The sequence below is a fragment of the Amblyraja radiata genome, unplaced genomic scaffold, assembly GCF_010909765.2.
Source record: "Amblyraja radiata isolate CabotCenter1 unplaced genomic scaffold, sAmbRad1.1.pri S62, whole genome shotgun sequence".
Taxonomy (NCBI): domain Eukaryota; kingdom Metazoa; phylum Chordata; class Chondrichthyes; order Rajiformes; family Rajidae; genus Amblyraja; species Amblyraja radiata.
The window spans coordinates 1,623,952-1,645,886 of NW_022630157.1; the positions used below are offsets into that span (position 1 = coordinate 1,623,952).

The 21,935-nt window shown below is 45.5% G+C and overlaps 1 long non-coding RNA gene across 1 annotated transcript in view; it reads right to left on the reverse strand.

Moving 5' to 3' along the window:
* LOC116969488 overlaps positions 1-13,460 on the reverse strand; it is a 19,374-nt gene extending 5,914 nt beyond the window's left edge. Inside the window, exons 1-2 of the long non-coding RNA XR_004410782.1 lie at positions 13,324-13,460; positions 12,311-12,313 (exon numbers count right to left, since the gene is read on the reverse strand). This is a non-coding gene — a long non-coding RNA (uncharacterized LOC116969488). The remainder of the gene's footprint in view (positions 1-12,310; positions 12,314-13,323) is intronic.
* Positions 13,461-21,935: the final 8,475 nt, after the last annotated feature.

The following is a 21,935-nucleotide window of genomic DNA, read 5'->3' on the forward strand; positions in this document are numbered from 1 at the left end:
AGATGCTGGAAAATCGAAGGTATTCAAAAATGCTGGAGAAACTCAGCGGGTGAGGCAGCATCTATGGAGCGAGGGACATAGGCAACGATTCATGTACAGGTTTCTATGTTAATACAGGTCCGTATGTTAACATTTGTTATTGCCAATGTGAGGGGGTCGCTGGTCGTCGCGGATACGGTGGGCCGAAGGGCCTGCTTCCGTGCTGTACCTCTAAACTACACTAAACTAAGCCTCAGTAATTTAGAGCACGGGAATTAGGCTGAAGGGGAGGTCTCTACTCATACGTCTATGCAAAGTTTCAATGACAATGGATTGGCGACATTCATGAGGTTAATGAAAGCTGCGGTGGAAAGTCTGCGGGAGGATAATGTCATTCCGTATTCTTTCTGCAAAAGTTCTCACGCCGCACTCCTCAAAAAACATCCGGCACCTTTCGGCTAATTCACGGAGGTTGTCGCTCGCCCGCTGAATTGGCTCTGTCCGTAGATACCCTGTCTCGACAAGAGTTCCACACGTTCACTTAGTACAAGGGCTATGTGAACAAACCCTGGACAGACACAGAGTACTGGAGCAACTCAGCGGGGCAGGCAGCACCCATGGATAGAAGCAATCGGTGACACCTCGGGTCAAGACCCTTCATCAGACTGAGGAAGATTCAGCCTCTATCCAAGGAGGCTGCCTGTCTCGTTGAGTTGCTCCAACATTCTGTATCTATCTCCGGTATAAACCGACATCTACAGTTCGTTCCTGAACTAACCCGGGACTCGAATTGCTCTAGGAGACACCAGAGACTGCAGATACTAGGACCTTGAGCGAAATACAAAGTGCTGGAGGATCCCAATGGGTCAGGCAGAGTACTATATGTGGAGGAAAAGGGAGCGACGATGTGTCGGGTCAGGACACTTCTTCAATCTAATTATTCTTAATTAGTTTATATTCGTTTAGAGAAACAGCACGGAAACAGACCCTTCAGCCCGCCGAATCGGTGCTGATCAGCGATTCCCCTGCACTAACACTGCCCTACACATACTAGGGGTAATTTACAATTTACCGAGCCAATTAATCTACAAACCCGCACGTCTTTGGTGTGTGGAAGGGAACCGGAGCTCACAGACAAAACGCACGCAGTCACGGAGAGAATGTACAAACTCCGTACAGGGAGCAACCGTAGTCAGGTTCGGACACGGATCTCTGGCGCTATAAGGCAACAACTGAACCGCAGCGCCACTGTTTCGAGATTTTGTCAAACCCAGAATTTGTGCACTAAATGCACTAATTGCGTACTTCTAATTTACAGAACAGTTCGACTCCTCGGTATGGGCGTCGCTTGCGTAGAATATGAAGCAGTCCGGCACAGGAACAACTATTCGGCCCACAATGTCCTTGCCGAACATGATGCCAAGCTAAACTAATCTTATTGCCTACACGTGATCAATTTCCCTCCATTCTCTGCATATCCATGTGCCAATCTAAAATAGACACAAAATGCTGGGGCAGATAATTCTTAATCTTAATATTTCGGGTTTGAGACTCCTCATCAGTCCCTACCTGTCTGCAGACCAAAAGCCTCCTAAATGCTGCTAACGTATCAGCCTCCGCCACCCCTGTCGGCGAAATCCAGGTCCCGTTTACCGTGTACCGTGTTTGTACTGTGTATTTATTGTGTAAAACAACTTGCTCAGACATCTCCTTTAAACATTGTCCCTCTCATTCTAAACCGATGCCCTCTTGTCTTTCTCTCCCACGGCGAATGTAAGGCGGAATTTAGAACGAGCTATTGGACCATGGAACGGAGTTATATTCTCATTGCCCACTTTGTCACCTGTCCTTACTTCACCATGGAGACGCTATGGGACAAACACCACAAATCAACAAACGACCTGTGGGCAGATCCTTTCAACGGAGAAGGACATGGAGGGAGTCAACTCCAGTGCCACGACGTTAGATCGAGAAGCAATACATACATTTGGGAATCACGATGTTGTAATTGAAGTTGTTGACTGTTGGTGGCACTCGATTCTGGACTAAGGTAGCGCAGCTGGTAGAGCTGCCGTCTCACTGATCCAGGGTCCCAGATTCGAACCATACCTCGGGAGGAGACAGTGTGGAGTTTGAACGTTCTCCCTGTGACAGTAGGTTTACTCCGAGTGCTCGCGTTTCCTCCGACATATCAAAGACGTGCGGGTTTGTAGGTTGATTGTTCTCTGTAAAATTGGCCTTCGTGCTTGGGGAATGGATGCGAAAGTAGGATAACATAGAACTAGTGTGAACGGCTGATCGATAGTCTACGTGCGTTCGGTGGGCCGAAGGGCCTGTTTCATATTTCTGGACTAAGGTAGCGCAGTATCGTATCCTGTATCGTTCAATCAATCAAGATGTAGATAGGTATAGAATAGAATTAGAAATATTTAAATAAGTAACCGCGATTAAAGAAACAACGCATTGTTAGCTGTTTGCGGGGTGAGAACTCGTTCAAACTAATGGCCTTTTACTTTCACTTTTACACTTTATTGCATATCATATTTATTTTGCATATCTTTCTTTCATTTGTTCTATATCTCTCGACATCACCGTCTATATCTCTCGTTTCCATTCCCCCTGATTCTCAGTCTGAAGAAAGTTCTCAACCAAAACGTCACCCATCCCCTTCCTCCAGAGATGCTGGCTGACCCGCTGAGTTACTCCAGCCCTTTGTGTCAATCTTCAGGTTTATGTTAAGTTATTTCAGTCTTTTGTCCCTCGTTTGCAAGATAAAACCAATGTGAGCAGGTGATCGTTGGTTGTCGTGACTCTGTGCGCCGAAGGGCCTGTTTGCATGCTGTATATTTGAACTAAACTTAACTAAACTTCCTCTAAGACCAATGCCGTCTAATAAAGTCGTTTTAATTTCGTATTTTCTACAGCTAACCTGTTGGCAATCGTCATTCTCTCCCGAGGAAAGTGTGGACTCTCCAAATGTATCACCCGCTACCTGGTATCCATGGCCGTGGGTGATTTAATGGTTCTGATCTTCGAGGTAATTCTCTACGAGATTAAAGATGGCTATTTCCCCTATTCATTCCTGAACCTAACTCCAGTTTGTAGCGTCAACTTGACCCTGCTTTTTATGTCCATTGATTGTTCTGTCTGGCTAACGGTGACTTTCACATTCGATCGATTTGTTGCCATTTGTTGTCCAAAGTTACGAGGAAGATATTGCACTGAGAAAACCGCGACTTTGGTGATAGCAGTGGTGTGTGTCCTGAGTGTTATTGAAAATATCCCAATATATTTTGTCTATGCACCACAAGCAATAATTGACAACGTGGCTTGGTCATGTGGTGCAACCCCAGATGCATACACCTCACCGTTATGGGCAGCATTTTGGTCGTTCGAAACTATTTTAACCCCATTTACACCATTCCTATTGATCATGCTACTCAACGCGCTGACAATCAGACACATCATACGCGCTAACAGAGTGAGGAGCGGTCTCCGAGCGAACAAGAATGACGAGAGCTGCGCAGATCAAGAGGTGGAGAATAGAAGGAAGTCCATCATTCTATTGCTGGCCGTTTCCGGCAGCTTCATACTACTGTGGATGGTAATATTCGTGTGCTTCATCAGTGTACGCTTTATAGACGTGCGGTTTTTAGCAACAGATTACGACAACACATTCACGATTGCTGAACTGTCCGGGTACATGCTGAGATGTCTGAGTGCTTGCACCAACACGTTTATTTACGCCGTGTCACAGACAAAATTCAGGGAAGAATTAAAAAACCTGATTAGGATTCCATTCGCGTTTTTGTCCAATTCAATAAGGCATTTTTAATGTCTCAATAAAACCACAATTAATTTCAAAGTGACGTATATCCGTGTTATTTTATTACATCCTGTTTTCTCATTCCTTTTTATAACATTCTGTCTCTTCGCATCCCTCTGCAATTAGATCCTCGACTTCCTCATTCACAGACCACAGTCTGTCCGTATTAGTGGAAATGTGTCAGTCTCGATAACAAACAGCACGGGGGCACCTCAAGGTTGTGTGCTCATCCCCCTGCTGTACTCACTGAAAATATAAATATATATACAATAGTATATGGTCACGCTGATCTGTTCTGTAGTCATGCCTACTATATTCTGTTGTGTTGAAGCAAAGCAAGATTTTCATTGTCCTATCTGGGACACATGACAATAAACTCTCTTGAATCTTGAATCTCTCATCCTCCTCCGTTTTCACCAGCTTGGCAAGGTCTTGCGGTAATTCCTGATCCCATCTCCACTGTCTTGGACAAAACGTTCTTCAGTGTCCATGTGTTAATGCATAAGGAGCTGATAGTTGAGTCTTGTGTTCAGCATTGCTGCCCATACATGTTTCTGTAAATTCGCTGTGTACAACGTTGTACAGATGAGAGCCCTTCCCTCCAAAACCTACCTCCATCTTTTTGCCCATCTACGCCAATCTCAGTTTCCCACTTTAGTGTTGCCCAAAATTAACCGGTGATAAGGTTACAAAGTCATACAGCAGGAAAACAGACCATTCTGCTAACTGGTCCATGCAGCCAAATATACTCCATTTAAGATATGGTCTGGGAGCCGGAGTGGATGAAGTCGGTGATGGTGCTAGTGATGGTGGCCTGGTGCTCGTCTGTGGGGTCATGCTCCAGGGGTAAGTAGGAGGAAGTGTCCGAGAGTTGGTGCGTGGCCTCAGCTTTGTAGAGATCGACGCGGCAGACGACCACGGCACCTCCCTTGTCGGCGGGTTTGATAACCCTGTCACAGTCTGCCCTCTCCTCATTCTCATCCACTTCACCTCCCAGTACTTTTCCACCTGTTCCTCCTTCTCCTCACCTGCCTGCCTGCCTGCCACTCCCCTCTCATCAGCCCAACTCTCCTCACCTGTTGCACTCAGTTGCCTCTGATCACCTATTAACCCGGTATATAGACTCTCCTCGCCGTTCACAAAGTGCCAGATTGTTCTCAGCATTCATGCAAGACTCTCCAGCGATTTCCCGACTGCCTACACGGATTCGAACCTACCTGCCCCTGACCATTCCGTCCTATCACCTCCGCCTTCTGTCCCCGACCACGGCCTTCGTCCCGTACCTCCTGGTTTCTGTCTGCCTCTCTCCTGGGCTGTTTGGTGTATCCCTGCAACGGCTCCTCGACTTCCTGCCTGGCTTCGACTCTCCTTTCGTCTGCCCCTCGCTGGTTTGTTTGCATCGTGCGTTGGATCTCCTGGTTACCGGACCTTCCGCTACCCCGACTACGTCTCCTGCCTGCCCCTCTTCGGAACCCTCGCTCAATCCTGAGCCTCTGTGTGAGCACGGTGTACCCATTCCTGTGTTACTACTCTGTGTTACAGTATCGTAATAAAGTTAATTACCAATTATACGTGCCTGGTTCTGTGCTGCTATTGGGTCCAAGCTATACCCGTTACAAACCCAGTCTGGGTTGTTGTGGAGTGATTCGTTGGCAATACGTTCGGGGGGCGGGGGGAGATTGGAGTGAGACAGGAGAAGTTGAGGCGGTTGATGTCCCGCCGGCAGTTTTGAATAAAATGGTCTAAAGCCGGAAGGCCATGGGGGGGGGGGGGGGGGGGGGCGTTCTAAGTGGAAAAGGGATCATCAATGGGGTGGGCGAGGATTCCTTCCCATGGAAGAACGCTGTGAGGCGAAGGCGACGGTAGAAGAGCTCCAAGTCGTGGTGGGCACGGACTCATGTGATATGGGGTCATGTGAGGTAATGCGGGGAGGCATTGGTATATAAATCCATGGAACGTGAAAGTAGCAACCACAAGGTGGTGAAGATGGTATATCAGCCCAGGAGCGCAGGAGGATGAGCTTATAGAGGTGGACAGAATCAAGCGAGGATTAAATTAGGTAAACGCACAGACTCTTCCCCAGAGTGGGGGAACCAAGAACCGGAGGACAATGGTTTAAGATGGAGGGGGGGGGGGGGGTTACTTAATAGGAACCCGAGAGGTAACATTTTGAGGAGGGTGGATGCTTGGTAAGAGCTTCCTGAGGAGGTGGTTAAGGCAAGTAGTATCACAATGTTGAAGAACCATTTAGACGGGCGCATGGATATGACAGATTTAGTGGGATATTGGACAACCGCAGGCAGTTGGGACTAATGGAGATGGGACATGGTGCTCGGTGAGGGCAAGTTGAGCCGGAGGTCTTGTTTCCACGCTGAATGAGTCTGTGAGACACTTGCCAACACCAGCTGCGGCATAGAACATGAGACCAGTGATGGTATCAACATCATAAAACACTGAGTTTGAAGAAGGGTCTCGACTCGAAATGTCACATTTCATTCTAACCAGAGACGCTGCTTGTTCCGCTGAGTTTCCCAGCATTGTATGTCTATCTTCGGTGTAAATAAGCATATGCCGTTCCTTTCCACACATTCAAAAACATTGCTTCGGTCACAGTGGCTGAGTGTACAGTTCTGGTGATAAAACCGTAGAAAGTACATGTTTGTAAATTAAAGAATGTACAGATGATTCAACTGTTTATGTGATGGAACAAATGGATCAGGAGAGGCTTCAATAGGATTAGATACATGTAGATGCTGAGGCGGAATCTGGTCGAGCTTCGCAACATTTTGATGGGTGTTGATGGTGTTTGACTGGATGATGAGGATAATAAAGTTACAATCCCAATATTAATTAACCACCCGAACAAAGTCCTTTGTCGTGTTTCATGGTGACTTGTCATGGACCAGCTTTATTTTGAGGTATGTTGTCACCTCTCCCATTCCTGTTCAGACACGCCACACATCTTTACTCGGTCCGCCTTGGTCTACTTGATCACGCGGTTGCTAAATACATTAATCTCTCTCCCATTCCCATACTGACCATTCTATCCTGGGTCTCCTCCACTGTCAGAGTGGGGGCAAATGCAAATAGGAGGAACAGCACCTCATATTTCACTCGGGCAACTTATAATTAAGCGACATGAATATTCAGTTCTCTAACTTCAAGTATCCCTTGCATCCCCTCTCTCTCTACCCCATCACACCCCTGTCGACATATTAGTTTCACAGGTGTAATATTGACTTTCATTGTTTGTACCCATTCGTTATCGCCTTCTCCACAGCCAACAACGAACCAACGTGGGCGCCACCGATCCATGATCACCGTTGCTGGCTTTGATTTGTCCTTTCCAATACCTGTTGTTCATTTTTACTCTGCTCCGTTTCATATCTATCGTTTCCCTATCGCCTGACTTCTAGTCTGAAGAAGGGTCTCGACCTGCAACGTCGGCTATTCATTTTCTCCAGAGAAGCTGCCGGATTTGGTGAGTTAGTCCAGATGTTCATGTCTGTCAGACAGAATGTCAAAAGATTAGACCTGCCCTTTGTTAATTATACAAGACAACCCCCATACACAGAACCATTGAATTATTGAAGAGCCCCCCGCAATCATCTCTTCTATGGAAACACTGGCCAACCCTTGGAGAATAATGTCAAGTGGCGCAATTGTAGAGTTGCTATCTTGGAGCACTTACATTGCTTGGGACCCGGGATCGTTCCCGACTAGGGCGCTGTTTGTGTGCAGTTTGTACGTCTTCCCCATGACCGCATGGGTCTTCTACGAGATCTTCGGTTTCCTGCCACATTCCAACGACGTACAGGTTTGTAGGTTAATTGGCATGGTATACAGTGGCTTGCAAATGTATTCATACCCCTTGAACTTTTCCACATTTTGTCACGTTACAACCACAAACGTAAATGTATTTTATTGGGATTTTATGTGATAGACCAACACAAAGTGGTGCAAAATTGTGAAGTGAAAGGAAAATGATACATGGTTTTCAAATTGTTTTACAAATAAGAAACTGAAAAGTGTGGCGTGCAAAAGTATTCAGCCCCCTTTACTCTGATACCCCTAAATAAAATCCAGTGCAACCAATTGCCTTCAGAAGTCACCTAATTAGTAAATAGAGTCCACTTGTTTGTAATCTAATCTCAGTATAAATCCAGCTGTTCTGTGAAGGCCTCAGAGGTTTGTTAGAGAACATTAGTGAACAAACAGCATCATGAAGCCCAAGGAACACACCAGACAGGTCAAGGATAAAGTTGTGGAGATGTTTAAAGCAGGGTTAGGTTATAAAAAAAATATCCCAGCTTTGAACATCTCACGGAGCGCTGTTCAATCCATCATCCGAAAATGGAAAGAGTAGGCACAACTGCAAACCTAACAAGACATGGCCATCCACCTAAACTGACAGGCCGGGCAAGGAGAGCATTGATCAACGAGAGTCTTAGAGACATTCAGCCTGGATACAATGCCTTTGGTCCAACTCGTCGGCGCTCACCAAGATGCCCCATTTAGAGCTGACCACAGCTGTTCAGCTGCGGGGGATCTGATGAAGAGGAATGATTGTATTACCAGGCAAGGCAGAAGGCTGCAGGGATAGATAGTTTACTTTCGAGATACAGCGCAGAAACAGGCCCTTCGGCCCATCGAGTCCGCGCCGTCCAGCGATCACCCCGTACACTAGCACTAACCGACAGATACTAGGGACAATTTACATTTTTTACCGAAACCAATTAATCTACCAAATAATCTACAAACCTGTGCGCCTTTGGAGTGTGGGAGAGAAAAAAGCAGCCGCAGAAACCCCACGCCATCACGGGGAGAAGGTACAAACTCCGTACAGACAGCACCCGTTATCAGGATTGAACCCAGGGCTCTGGCGCTGTGATGCAGCAACTCCATCGCTGTGCCGATAGAGATGTAAACAATTATGAGAGGCGTGGATGTGGAAATAACTAGAAACGATCTACAGAGGGTTCTTGCTGAACAAGTCCATAGCTCCATGTAAGTGTCAACACAAGCAGATACCGTGATAAAAAGGTGCAAAGTGTGCATGCATTCATCGGTGGCGACATTGAAAATAAGAATCAAGTTGTAGCTTCATAGAACTGTGGTCAGGCCGCATTTGAACGATTGCATGTAGTTCTGGTCGCTCCATTACAGGCTGGATATGAAGGCTCGTGAGATGGTACAGAAGTGGTTCAAAGGAGTATACCTGAATTCGGGTGTACGAGAGGTTTGACAAACCTGGCCTGATTTATCTGAAGCATCAAAGATAGAAACATAGAAACATAGAAAATTGGTGCAGGAGTAGGCCATTCGGCCCTTCGAGCCTGCACCGCCATTCAATATGATCATGGCTGGTCAACCAACTCAGTATCCTGTACCTGCCTTCTCTCCATACCCCCTGATACCTTTAGCCACAAGGGCCACATCTAACTCCCTCTTAAATATAGCCAATGGACTGGCCTCAACTACCTTCTGTGGCAGATAATTCCACAGATTCACCACTCTCTGTGTAGAAAATGTTTTTCTCATCTCAGTCCTAAAAGATTTACCCTTTATCCTTAAACTGTGACCCCTTGTTCTGGACTTCCCCAACATAGGGAATAATGTTCCTGCATCTAGCCTATCCAACCCCTTAAGAATTTTGTAAATTTCTATAAGATCCCCCCTCAATCTTTAAGATTCTAGCGAGTACAAGCCGAGTCTATCCAGTCTTTCGTCATATGAAAGTCCTGACATCCCAGGAATCAGTCTGGTGAACCTTCTCTGTACTCCCTCTATGGCAAGAATGTCTTTCCTCAGATTAGGAGACCAAACATATAGAAGCACAGAAGAGTAATAGAGAAATAGAGAGGTTCGACAGTTGGATTTTGTTTCCCCGCCGAGTGGAAATGTCAAAGATTAAAGGGCACAGCTTTAAGGTCAGAAGGGGATATTTCAAAGGAAATGTCCAGGGCAACATTTTGTTTGCACAGAGAGCGGAGAGTGCCTGGAACTCGTTGACAGAGGTGGTGGTGTGGAGAGATAGTGGTGTTTAAGAAGGTGTTGATAGACGGAGGGACATGGTGGGATATGGAAGGATATGAAGGAATATGGATGGATAGGGAAGGAAATGAATCACATAGAGTATGAGGAGAGTACTTTAACGTGGCATCATGTTCGACACAGACATTGTTGGCACACGTGCCCGTCCCTGTACTATCTTCGATAGATATTCAAACATGCCAGTTGTATCTAAAACTAGATGATGTGGGTTTAGGAAAAGTTAGTTGCTTTAAGGGGGATCTGAAGAACTATTAATCCCACAGAGGCTGATTGTAATCTGGAACATATTGGAGGCAGAAACTCTCACAATATTTAAGAACTATGTGGACAATCACTTTAGACCTCAGTGTATAGAAGGTTGCTCGCCAAGTGTTGGTGAATGGGATCAGTGTAGATGGGCATTTGATTTGCCAGCAGAGAGAAGGTGACTCTGACTCCATTTCAGTGCGGGCGATCCACTTTAGCCAGAGTGCGGGAAACAAGAATGGAACTCAATTTTAATTAAAGAATATCGAAGATCGGCTTCATTTTAGGCTTACTCGAAAAGTGTTCCTTTGCATGTCATCGGATCAAAATCTGCTAATACTATGCATAAACACAATCAAACCAAACTCCAGTACAATAAGGAGCGCGAAGGGAAACGTACAGTGACAAGGATATATTTCACAAGGGCTTGTATACAAAAACAGGGAAGTAATGCCGAGGCTATTTCAGGCGCTAGAAAGGCCACATCTATAATATTGTGAGCAATTTGGGGCACCATATAGGAGGAAGAATGATCACAGGAATGAGTAGGTTTACCTATGATGAACGTTTATCGGCACTGGGCCAGCGTTCGCTGGAGTTTAGTGGAATGAGGGGGGACCTTATTGAGATATAGAGAAATGTGAAAGGCTTGGATAGAGTGGATGTGCAGAGGTAGTTTCCATTAGTGGGAGGGTCGAAGACGAGAGTCCGAATCAACGGATGTTTTATTAGTAAGGAGATGAGAAGGAATTGATTTAGAGGGTGATGAACCTGTGCCACAGAAGGTTGTGGAGGCCATATATTTAAGGCAGGGATAGATAGATTATTGGTTAAACATAGAAATATAGAAACATAGAAAATAGGTGCAGGAGGAGGTCATTCGGCCCTTCAAGCCAGCACCGCCATTCATTCTGATCATGGCTGCGGGTTTCAGATGTTATGGGACGAAGGCAGGAGAATGAGGTTATGAGTGAGAAATAGATTAGCCATGATTGAATGGCGGAGTAGACGTTATGGGCCGAATGGCCAAATTCTGCTTCTATCACTTATGATCGTATCATCTTATAATTTTTAGAAGAAAGAGGCAATCTCGATGCACGAGAGAAAGGTTGCTAATATCCCTGATTTTGCGAATCTATTGCGATAAAATACGTAAGAACATTATTCATCCCCAGAGGCAAATTGATCTGCCAACAGTCATAACACCCAACAAGGAACACGAACACTTAAAATTAAAAATTGAATTAAAGGTGAAAAGTTTAAAAAAATACAATATACATGTCGTGTGGTTCCTGCACAGTCCTCGCATGTGTCTGCAAAAATAGATCAGCAAATCCAGGAATATTTTTTCATGACAAGTGGAGAATTGTGACATATTAAGAAATGTGTGTTGCTAATTAACATGTTATTCCTCGGTTTAATTCGGCGGAAAATATTGCGCACTAACTTAATTAGATGTAATCGTCATATGGCCAATTGTGCATGTATAAATGGCTGCCACTAATCCCAATCATTTTACATTGCTAACGAGTGACTACATTTCTCCAGGGTAAAACACTAACTGGAAAGGCGGTCTCTCTGCTGGCATGAAACCACCGGTAATAATTCAGCTAGAGAACGTTTACTATCCGATCCTTGCCATCATCGGCGTTCCTGGTAAGATGCTTATTATCGTCTGTTAATCTTTTCGTTGTGTAGGCGATGTGGTTAAGTGGAAGTGTGTTTTCATTGTCTGTTTAACCATATAACCATATAACAATTACAGCACGGAAACAAGCCATCTCGGCCCTTCTAGTCCGTGCCGAACAATTACTATCACCTAGTCCCATGTACCTGCACTCAGACCATAACGCTCCATTCCTTTCCCGTCCATATACCTATCCAATTTATTTTTAAATGATAAAAAACGAACCTGCCTTCACCACTTCCACTGGAAGCTCATTCCACACAGCTACCATGCTCTGAGTAAAGAAGGCCCCCCTCATGTTGCCCCTAAACCTTTGTCCCTTAATTCTCACATCATGTCCTCTTGTTTGTATCTTCCCTACTCTCAATGGAAAAAGCTTATCCACGTCAACTCTGTCTATCCTTCTCGTCATTTTAAAGACCTCTATCAAGTCCCCCCTTAACCTTCTGCGCTCCAAAGAATAAAGACCTATCTTGTTCAACCTTTCTCTGTAACTTAGGTGCTGAAACCCAGGCAACATTCTTGTAAATGTCCTCTGTACTCTCTCTGTTTTGTTGACATATTTCCTATAATTTGACGACCAGAATTGTACACCATAGTCCAGAATTGGCCTCACCAATGCCTTGTACAATTTTAACATTACATCCCAACTTCTATACTCAATGCTCTGATTTATAAATGCTAGCACACCAAAAGTTTTCTTTACCACCCTATCTACATGAGATTCCACCTTCAGGGAACTATACACAGCTATTCCTAGACCTATATATTATCTCTAAGTATCCTTTCCATTAATTTGCTCACCACTTGATTTAGTATTGGCAGCCAAAAAATATCCGACATGTAACGAGCGAACATAGCGTGCATCATGCTTCGTACAGAGTGGAAACTCGCCCTCAGGCCCACCGAGTGCGCGCGTTCTGTCCTACATATTAGCGCAAATTTACAGAAGCCAATTAACGTACCAAGCCGCACGTCGTTGGAATGTGGGAAGAAACTGGAGAACCGGAAGGAAACGCACAGGAAGAAGGAATAACCAAGCACCCGAGTTCATGATCGAACCGGAGTTGCGAGACTGCATCTCCGCCAAATATGATATCTTAGTCTAGAAACCAGTGCGAGTAACAAATAAAAACTCCCATTACAACTTCGTGATCTCCGAATGTATTCATTGCTTCTCGCTCTAATGCCTGTGACTGTACCTCAACATCTCCGGGGTGAAGTAACGACAGGCGGCAGAGCGGGCAATTAGATCGAAACTTAATTCCATGTCCCAATAGCTTGTTCTAAATACCGCCTTACATTCACCGTGGGAGACAAAGACTAGAGGACACAGGTTTTAGAATGAGAAGGACAAAGTCTAAAGGAGACGCGCCGAGCAGGTTATTTTACACAGAGGGCGGTGTGTACCTGGATTGCACTGATAGTGGTGGTGACGGAGGCAGATTCAGCAGTGGCATTGATGATGTTATTAGTCTGAAGAAGGGTCTGGTCCAGAAATTATTTCTGTGGGTTTTTTTCTGGATGTAACTAGGAAAATGTAAAAGAGAGAGCCAGCGGATGTATTGTACCTGGGCTTTCAGAAAGCATTTGATAAAATCCCACATAGGAGATTAGTGGGCAAAATCAGGGCACGTGGTATTGGGGGTAGAGTGCTGACATGGAGAGAAAATTGTTTGGCAGACAGGAAACAGAGTAGGGATTAACGTTTCGCTTTAAGAATGGCAGGCAATGATTCGTGGGGCACCGCAAGGCTCGGTGCTGAGGAGCACAATATACATCAATAATTTACATGAAGGGATTCAAAGTGACATTAGAAAATTCGCAGAATCTCTAAACGGGTGATCACTAAGCAGGTATGATTTCCCGTCGAACATGATTTATAATGCCAGCGATATTTAGGACTGGGAAATGCATATCAGGGGAACTGCGGCTGGGCAGCGGGAGGATGTCTGGGTCAATCTCGACCTCTGAACCTGTTTGTGTGGAGTTCATCAATTCTCTACGTAACCACGCGGATTTATCTCCGCGCTGTGGTTTCCTCTAAAATGCCAAATATTTGAGCAGTCGGTTGGTTACTACCCACTAGAATGCAGGAGACTGGGAGGATCAGGAAGAGGTGATGGAAATGCGAGGAGAATATCATGAGGAAAATTCGTGAGTAATCGGTATTGCGCTTTGCGACGGCATAGACTAGACGGACTAAAATGCCCACTAAATCTTCAGGGGAAATGTCATCCCATTGCTCGTCACTGTGTTGTACTTCCGGTGGCGCTGGTGCCAGCAGCCTCCACCTACAGCCCGGTATCTTTTTGTTTTTTTTGTTTATTTAGTTATGTAAAAGTGTTTTTTTGTGTGTTTTTTTGGTGTTTTTATGTGGGGGAAGAGGGCACGGTGCGGGGGATACCGTCCTTCAGCCGCTTCCTGGTGAAGACGCGAATATTATTCGAGTCGCGTCCTCGCCCTCCCCCCCCCCAGCGGCCTACCTACTGGATTGGCACGACCATTCCTGCCGGGATCGACCAGAGAATCAGCAGCGGCGGGACAGCGCTGATACATCGCGGGGCTGGCGATGCCTTACCGGGGATCGCCTTCTGGAGCCCGGAGTGCTGGACCTGCTGCACCGACATCATGGAGCTGCGGTTTGCGGGCTCCCAACGCGGGCGGCGCTGATGGACAGCGCGGGGTCCTGCGACTCTGCCCGGCTCGGCCTGCGGACTCGGGAGCTGCGGACTCCGGCTGCGGGAGGCGGCTGATCGGGAGGTCCGGGCAGCTGAGGAGGATGTTCACCGTCGGGGTTCGGCGTCGGCGTTCCACCAGCCCGGCGTGAGGGCCTGAATATCGGGCCACCCGGGGCGGCGACTGCGGGTGCTAGGAAGGCCTCGACCACGACTGAACATCTGGGAAGAACGGAGGGGAGGCTGGCTGGACTATGGTGCCTTCCTCACCTTGGTGCCACTGTGTTATGTTGTGTCGTGGACATTCAGTGTTTGTGCTTTTTTTTTAAATTCTATTTTATTTTTAATATGTTTTATTATTTATTATTATTTATTTATTTTTATTTTTATGATACTGCCTGTAAGGGAAATTCATTTCGTTGTCTCTAACTGAGACAATGACAATAAATTTGAATACAATACAATACAAAAGTCAGCCCATTTCAGTTTTCCGATAAAGGTGGCACGAAGGCGCAGTGGTTAGCTACTACCTTACCATGCCACAGACCCTGGTTCGATCCTAACTACGGCTGCTGTCTATACGGTGTTTTTGCGCTCTTTCCGTGATCGGCGTGGGTTTTCCCAGGGAGCACGGGTTTCATTTCACACACCAAAGGCATACAGGTTCGTAGGTTCATTCCCTTGGAAAAATTGTAAATCGTCCCCAGTGTGTGTGTAGGATAGTGTCAGCGTGCGGGAATCGCTGGTCGGCGCCGACTCTTTGGGCCGAAGAAGTTCTTTCCGCGCTCTATCTCTAAACAAAACTACACGGATAAAAAATAATTCGTTTGAAGAAGTGGCCAGACCGAAACATCGTCTCTCCATTTCCCCACACAAAAGCTCCCTGTCCGTTGAGTCCATCCAGCACTTTGTACTTTGCTCAAGGTCCGATCTGCAGCCCCGTACTTCGAACTGCATTCTCTCGTGTCGCCCAGAATAATTAGTGCCGGGTTTGTTCAGAAAGGAATTGCAGATGCCGGCTTACACCGGAGATAGACACAAAATCCTGGAGCAACTCTTCCTTCTATTAGGGGCATCACAGGATAGAAGGAATGGTTGACACCTCGGATCGAGACCTTTCTTCCTGCTCTGAATCTTGCTCAGTCTGAGGAAAGGTGTTGTCCCGAGTCGTCACCAATTCCTTCTATCCAGGGATCCTGCCTGTCCCGCTGAGTTGCTCCAGCATTTGGTGTCTATCCCGGGCTCCATCACATAGCTATTGGAGTAAATGAACGGGCGGAACACTTAGTAAGTCAGGGCGTTTACTTTTTGCATGTAAAAAAGCTATTCAGAGTCATGGGCGATTTTTAAATTTTACAGCCAGATTTATCACTTCTGAAACTTTTTAGATACCAAAGGAATCAAGAAAAAATACAAATAATGCCTTACTGTTGATGAAATGCAGTGAGCAAAGACGCTAATTCCCAATATTTTCACTCGATATCTGCACGGCCAATGTTCGCCAAGCACTTTAGCTGTTGTTGTCCCTTCAGCTCTCGCTTCTCTTTACTTCATTTCTCTTCACTTTTTGAATTCTGAAGTAGGATAGATGTCTCTCACACACTCACACTCACACACACATACACATACACAGACTCTCTCTCTCTCTCACACACACACATACACACACACACACACACACACACACACACGGACTCACACTGACACACACAGACACACACAGACTCACTTACTCACACACTCACACAGTCACACACAGACTCTCTCTCTCACACACACACAGACTCACACAGACTCACTCACACACACTCACTCACAGACTCACACAGACTCACTCACACAGACTCACTCACTCACACAGACTCACACTGACTCACACACACACACACATTCACACACATACTCAGTCACACACACCCAGACACACACACTCACAGACTCACACACACACTCACACACACACTCACACACACAGACTCACACAGACTCTCTCACACACACAGACACACACAAACACACACAGACTCACACACACACAGACTCACACTGACTCACTCACACACACAGACTCACTCACACAGACACACACACTCACACACAGACACACACACTCACAACCAATACCAAAATGCCACGTAACTTCAGAACGTGGTAAACGTACAATGTGTAAACCGAATGATTCAAACGTTTAAAGCGTCCTGTAGATGCCGCTGCTGCAGAAGCAAAAACGTGATTTAAATAACGTCCAACAAACACACTCACCATAGACAGATCAGTTAATCTCTCTTGAATTATTCAACGAGGTCTTCACGGTGCCTTCTGCTGTCGGCGCCATCTTGCCACGAACCGGAAATTACGCACTCAGCGCCGCTAAACGAAAGTGACGTCATCTTGCCACTAAGTCATGGAATGTGCGCCAATTTTGCAATTCTGACCTGATCTAACAAAATGTTTATTCACGCTTTATCCATTTGAAAAGAGTTGCCACCATTTTAAAAGACAAGACAAACAATTTGGCAAACGTTTTACAACCACATCGAAGGGACTCACCGTTGAGTAAACGTGCGTTCAGTGTTATTCGCAGCTCAGAGAGCCGTGACCCTCTCGCGTCCTCCATCTCGCAGAGACTGAGTGAGGCACGACAAGTTCAAGTTCAAGTTCAAGTTCAAGTGAGTTTATTGTCAAGTGTCCCTGATAGGACAATGAAATTCTTGCTTTGCTTCAGCACACAGAACATAGTAGGCATTTACTACAAAACAGATCAATGTGTCTATATACCGTAACATAAGTATATTCCCACATGTACAAATAAACTGATGAAGTGCAAATAATAGATAATTGGTTATTAATAATCAGAGTTTTGTCCGAGCCAGGTTTAATAGCCTCATGGCTGTGGGGAAGTAGATATTCCTGAACCTGGTTGTTGCAGTCTTCAGGCTCCTGTACCTTCTACCTGGTAGCAGGGAAATGAGTGTGTGGCCAGAATGGTGTGGGTCTTTGGTGATTCTGCCAGCCTTTTTGAGGCAACACTTCCAGGATTTATAGATCCTCCCCGCTGCCTCCAGCGGGGGCTGCAGAGAGAATAGCGACATGTTTAAAAAACATTAACTACTCTCTGATTTTTCATCGATGGGAAAAATCATCCCGTCAAATCTGGCGGAGGAGGACTCTGAGCGGTGTGGCCAATAATAACGGCCGTAACTTGCGGCGTTCTTTCAGAAATCACGAAACAGAAAGTCAGAAAGTTGTCAAGATCTTAGTTTAAGTAATATAGACACATAATCCAATCACTTTCGTACTAAGAAGTGTCAATCTAAAGTGCTCCTGGTACAATAAAATATGGTAATTTCAATTTCGTCTGTTCTACAGCTAACCTGTTGGGAATCGTCATTCTCTCCCGGGGAAAGTGTGGTCTCTCGAAATGTATCACCCTCTACCTGGTATCCATGGCCGTAGCCGATGTAATGGTTCTGAGCTTCGAGGTAATTCTCTCTGAGTTGTCTGGTGCCTATTTTCCACATTCTTTCCTCAACTTATCTCACATTTGTAAGCTACGTATTTTGTTTAGTTGTATTTCCATTGATTGCTCTGTGTGGCTAACGGTGACTTTCACCTTCGATCGATTTGTCACTATTTGTAATCAGAGGTTACGAGCTAAATATTGCACTGAGAAAACTGCGGCTGTGGTGATAACAGTAACGTGTATATTGTATTATTCAAAATGTTCCAGTGTATATTTACCTCGCACCTCTGTACATAATTGACAACGTGGCTTGGTACTGTTGGATAGCATCAGGTGTCTACACCACACCGATAGGGGCAGCATATTCAGTGATCGATACCATTTTAACCCCAGTTGTACCTATTTTACTGATTATGTTCCTCAACGCCCTGACCATCAAACACATTATACACTCCAATAGAGTGCGGAGCGGTCTCCGGCGGAACAAACATGCCGAGAGCGGCGCAGATAAAGAGGTGGAGAATCGAAGGAAGTCCATTATTCTATTGCTGGCCATATCCGGTAACTTCATACTATTGTGGATGGTGACCTTCGTGTGTTTCATGATTGTAAACTTCCTAGACGTTCATCTTTTCGGGTCAGATTACAACGACCCATTCACCATTGCGGAACTGTCCGGATACATGCTGAGATCCCTGAGTGCTTGCACCAACACCTTCATTTATGGGGTGTCCCAGGATAAATTCAGGGAGGAATTTATATATGTAATTAAGAGCCCATTTGTTATATTTTCAAATCAATAAAGTGTCTTTAATGTCCCGGTGAAACTGAAAACTCCTTTAGTAATTATCTTTACTTCTGTTGCATTGTGTTATTGCATCTTACCGTCCGAGCGGCCTTTCGGACCATCCAGCCAATGCAGAACGACAGGGTAATCCCTTCAGTCAATTTCCCCCACGCACGCCCTTTCAATGTATCCATTTGAAATGCACTGAAATGATCATGGAGTCGGGCTCAACAACGGGACCATGGAGACAATATACTGTGGCAACCAATTCCGTCGTTGCGACGAGAAAGGGAACTGGAGATTATCAGAGCAATCCCAGCGGCGGCAGGGACACCATGTGAAATCCACGCTACATTCGAGGACAGGATAGGAGGAGGAATCTGCAGGTGCATCATCTATAGGCAAATATGGCGGTCATTACAGAAGTATGGCATTGTCTGTTAACCCCAATACGTGACCCAGCATAGCAATTATCAGGCGAGATATATTGTTATAATTGGATAGAAAACGGATGTGTTCAGTAACAGATAAGTTACTGTACTTTAACCCAAGTGCCTGCAGATATCCGTTTACGCAGAGAATGCACAATATGCTGTAGCACCATATGCTGGTCAGGCAGCGTAACTGGGGAACATCGAAAGCTAACGTACTAACAAGGAATTGGCCTTTATAAATCAGAGCATTGACTATAGAGGTTGGGATGTAATGTTAAAATGTTACATGGTGCGCATTACACGCGCATGGTGCGTGGTGACGAAGGCAGTGACTCGCGGTCGCGCGCGGCTCCACAGGATCTTGGGATGTACAAAATCTTCGCGTGACGCCCAAGTGGGACAGGCCCTTTACACTACACTTCATAACTCCTCCTGTCTCAGCCCCCATCATCTCCCTATAGCACATGATCGTGGAGGTAGGTTGCGTATTTTCCTTCATTGTATTCCTATTGATTGCTCTGTCTGGCTGACAGTGACTTTTACGCTCGGTCGATTTGTCACTATGTTTAATCAGAATTTACGAGCAAATAATTGCACAGAATAATTGCACAATTATTTGCTGATTATTCTACTCAACGCGCTGGCAAACACACACATTACACACGCTAATAGAACAAGGAGCTGTCTCCGACGGGAGAAAAAGGCCGAGAGCGGCGCAGATCAAGAGGTGGAGAACCGAAGGAAGTCCACCATTCTTTTGCTGGCTTTATCCGGTAACTTCGTACCACTGTGGATGGTGACCTTCGTGTGTTTCATGAGTGTAAATTTCCTAGGCGTCCATTTTTAGGGTCAGATTACAACGACCCCTTTACCATTGCAGAACTGTCTGGATATATCAAGTCAAGTCAAGTCTATTCGTCACATACACATACGAGATGTGCAGTGAAATGAAAAGTGGCAATGCTCGCGGACTTTGTGCAAAAAGACAAACAAACAAACAACCAAACAAACTACAAACATATGCTGAGAGCTCTGATTGCTTGCACCAACACTTTATTGATGGGTTGTCCCATAACAAATTCAGGGAGGAATTTAAAAAAGTGATTAAGGGCCCATTCGTTTTATTTTGCAATTCAATAAAGTGTCTTAAATGTCACGGTGAATCTGAAACTCCTTTAGAAACTACGTCTTCTTCTTGATTGTGTTATTACATCTTACTCTTCGAACGACCGTTCCTACAATGCAGTCAATGCCGACCATCAGGATAATCCCATCAGTCAATGTAACCTCTGCACGCCGATTCAATGTATCCGAAGAAAGAGACAAAATGCTGGCGTAACTCATTGCGACAGGCAACATCGCAGGGGAGAAGGAATGGGTGACGTTTCGTGTCGAGACCCTGTCTGAAGAAAGGTCTCGACCCGAAAAGTCATCCATTGCATCTCTCCGGAGATTCTGCCTGTCACGCTGAGTTACTGCAGTTTTGTGTGTCTATCTTCAGTTTAATCCCGTATCTACAGTTCCTTCCTACACATTCAATGTATCGCTTCGAGTTGCACTCAAATGACCGCTGATCCCAGTCATCAGGGCCGGATCATAGAGGTAAGTTACTCCCTCAACTAATAGCGTCGTTGGGATGTGGAGGGGATTTGGTGCCCACGGGATAATTCCCCGCGGTGGTAGTAAGAACATGCGAAATCCACACAACATCAGTGGACAGGATAGTCAGGATGAGTTTGCAGGTGCATCATCTACAGGCAGACAAGGCTGTCATTACACAATTACGGCCTTGTCTGTCAACTACAACACGTAACGCAACATAGCAATTATCAGGATAGATATCTTGCTAGAATCTGCAACTAATTATAATTTACTGTACTTTAACCCAAGTACCTGCAAATGTTCGTTTAGTTAAATAATTCATAATATGCTGGCGTACCTCTGCGGGTCAGATAGCGTCTCTGGAGAACATAGATAGCTGACGTAATAGCAATAAATTACAGCTGCTGATCAGCTGGGTTAATGCAGCATTTTGTGACTATCTATAAATAGATAACGTTTCGGGTCAGGACCCTTCTCAGTCACAGTAACTTCCTGACATACAATATTTTCTGAATGAATAAATTTCACTCTCACCAAGATCAAGGCGACATTTGGTGGCACGGTGATAGAGTTGTTGGCTTACAGCGCCAGATGCCCGGGTTGGAAACTGACAAGGAGTGCTGTCTGTATGCAGTTTGCATCCCGGTTTCCTTACACATTCGACAGATTTGAGAATTTTGTAGGATATTGATGTCTGAAAATTGTCCCTAATGTGTAGAGATTGGACGAGACTGAGGGATAACATTGATCTAGTCTCATTCCGAGACCGCTACCACGAAGATGTCGCCTCCACCGGCCACCACCACCCCTTAGTCTGCCGTTCCTTATCATAAAGTCATAGAGTGATACAGTGTGTAAAAGGGCCTTTTAGCCCAACTTGCCCACACGTCCCAGCTACTCTACGCCCACGTGCCTGTGTATGGTCCAATTCCCTCAAAATCAGTCCTATCCATGTACCTGTCCAACTGTTTCATATAAGTTTGGTTAGTCCCAGCCTCAACTACGTCATCTGGCAGCTTTCTCCATCCACACACCACCCTTTGTGTGAAAACGTTACGCCTCAGATTCTTATTAAATCATTTCCGCTTGATCTTCAAGCTTGACAATATATTTCCTATAACATCGTTCCCAGAACGGAACACAATATTCTAAATGCGGTCTCACCAGCGTTTCATACGA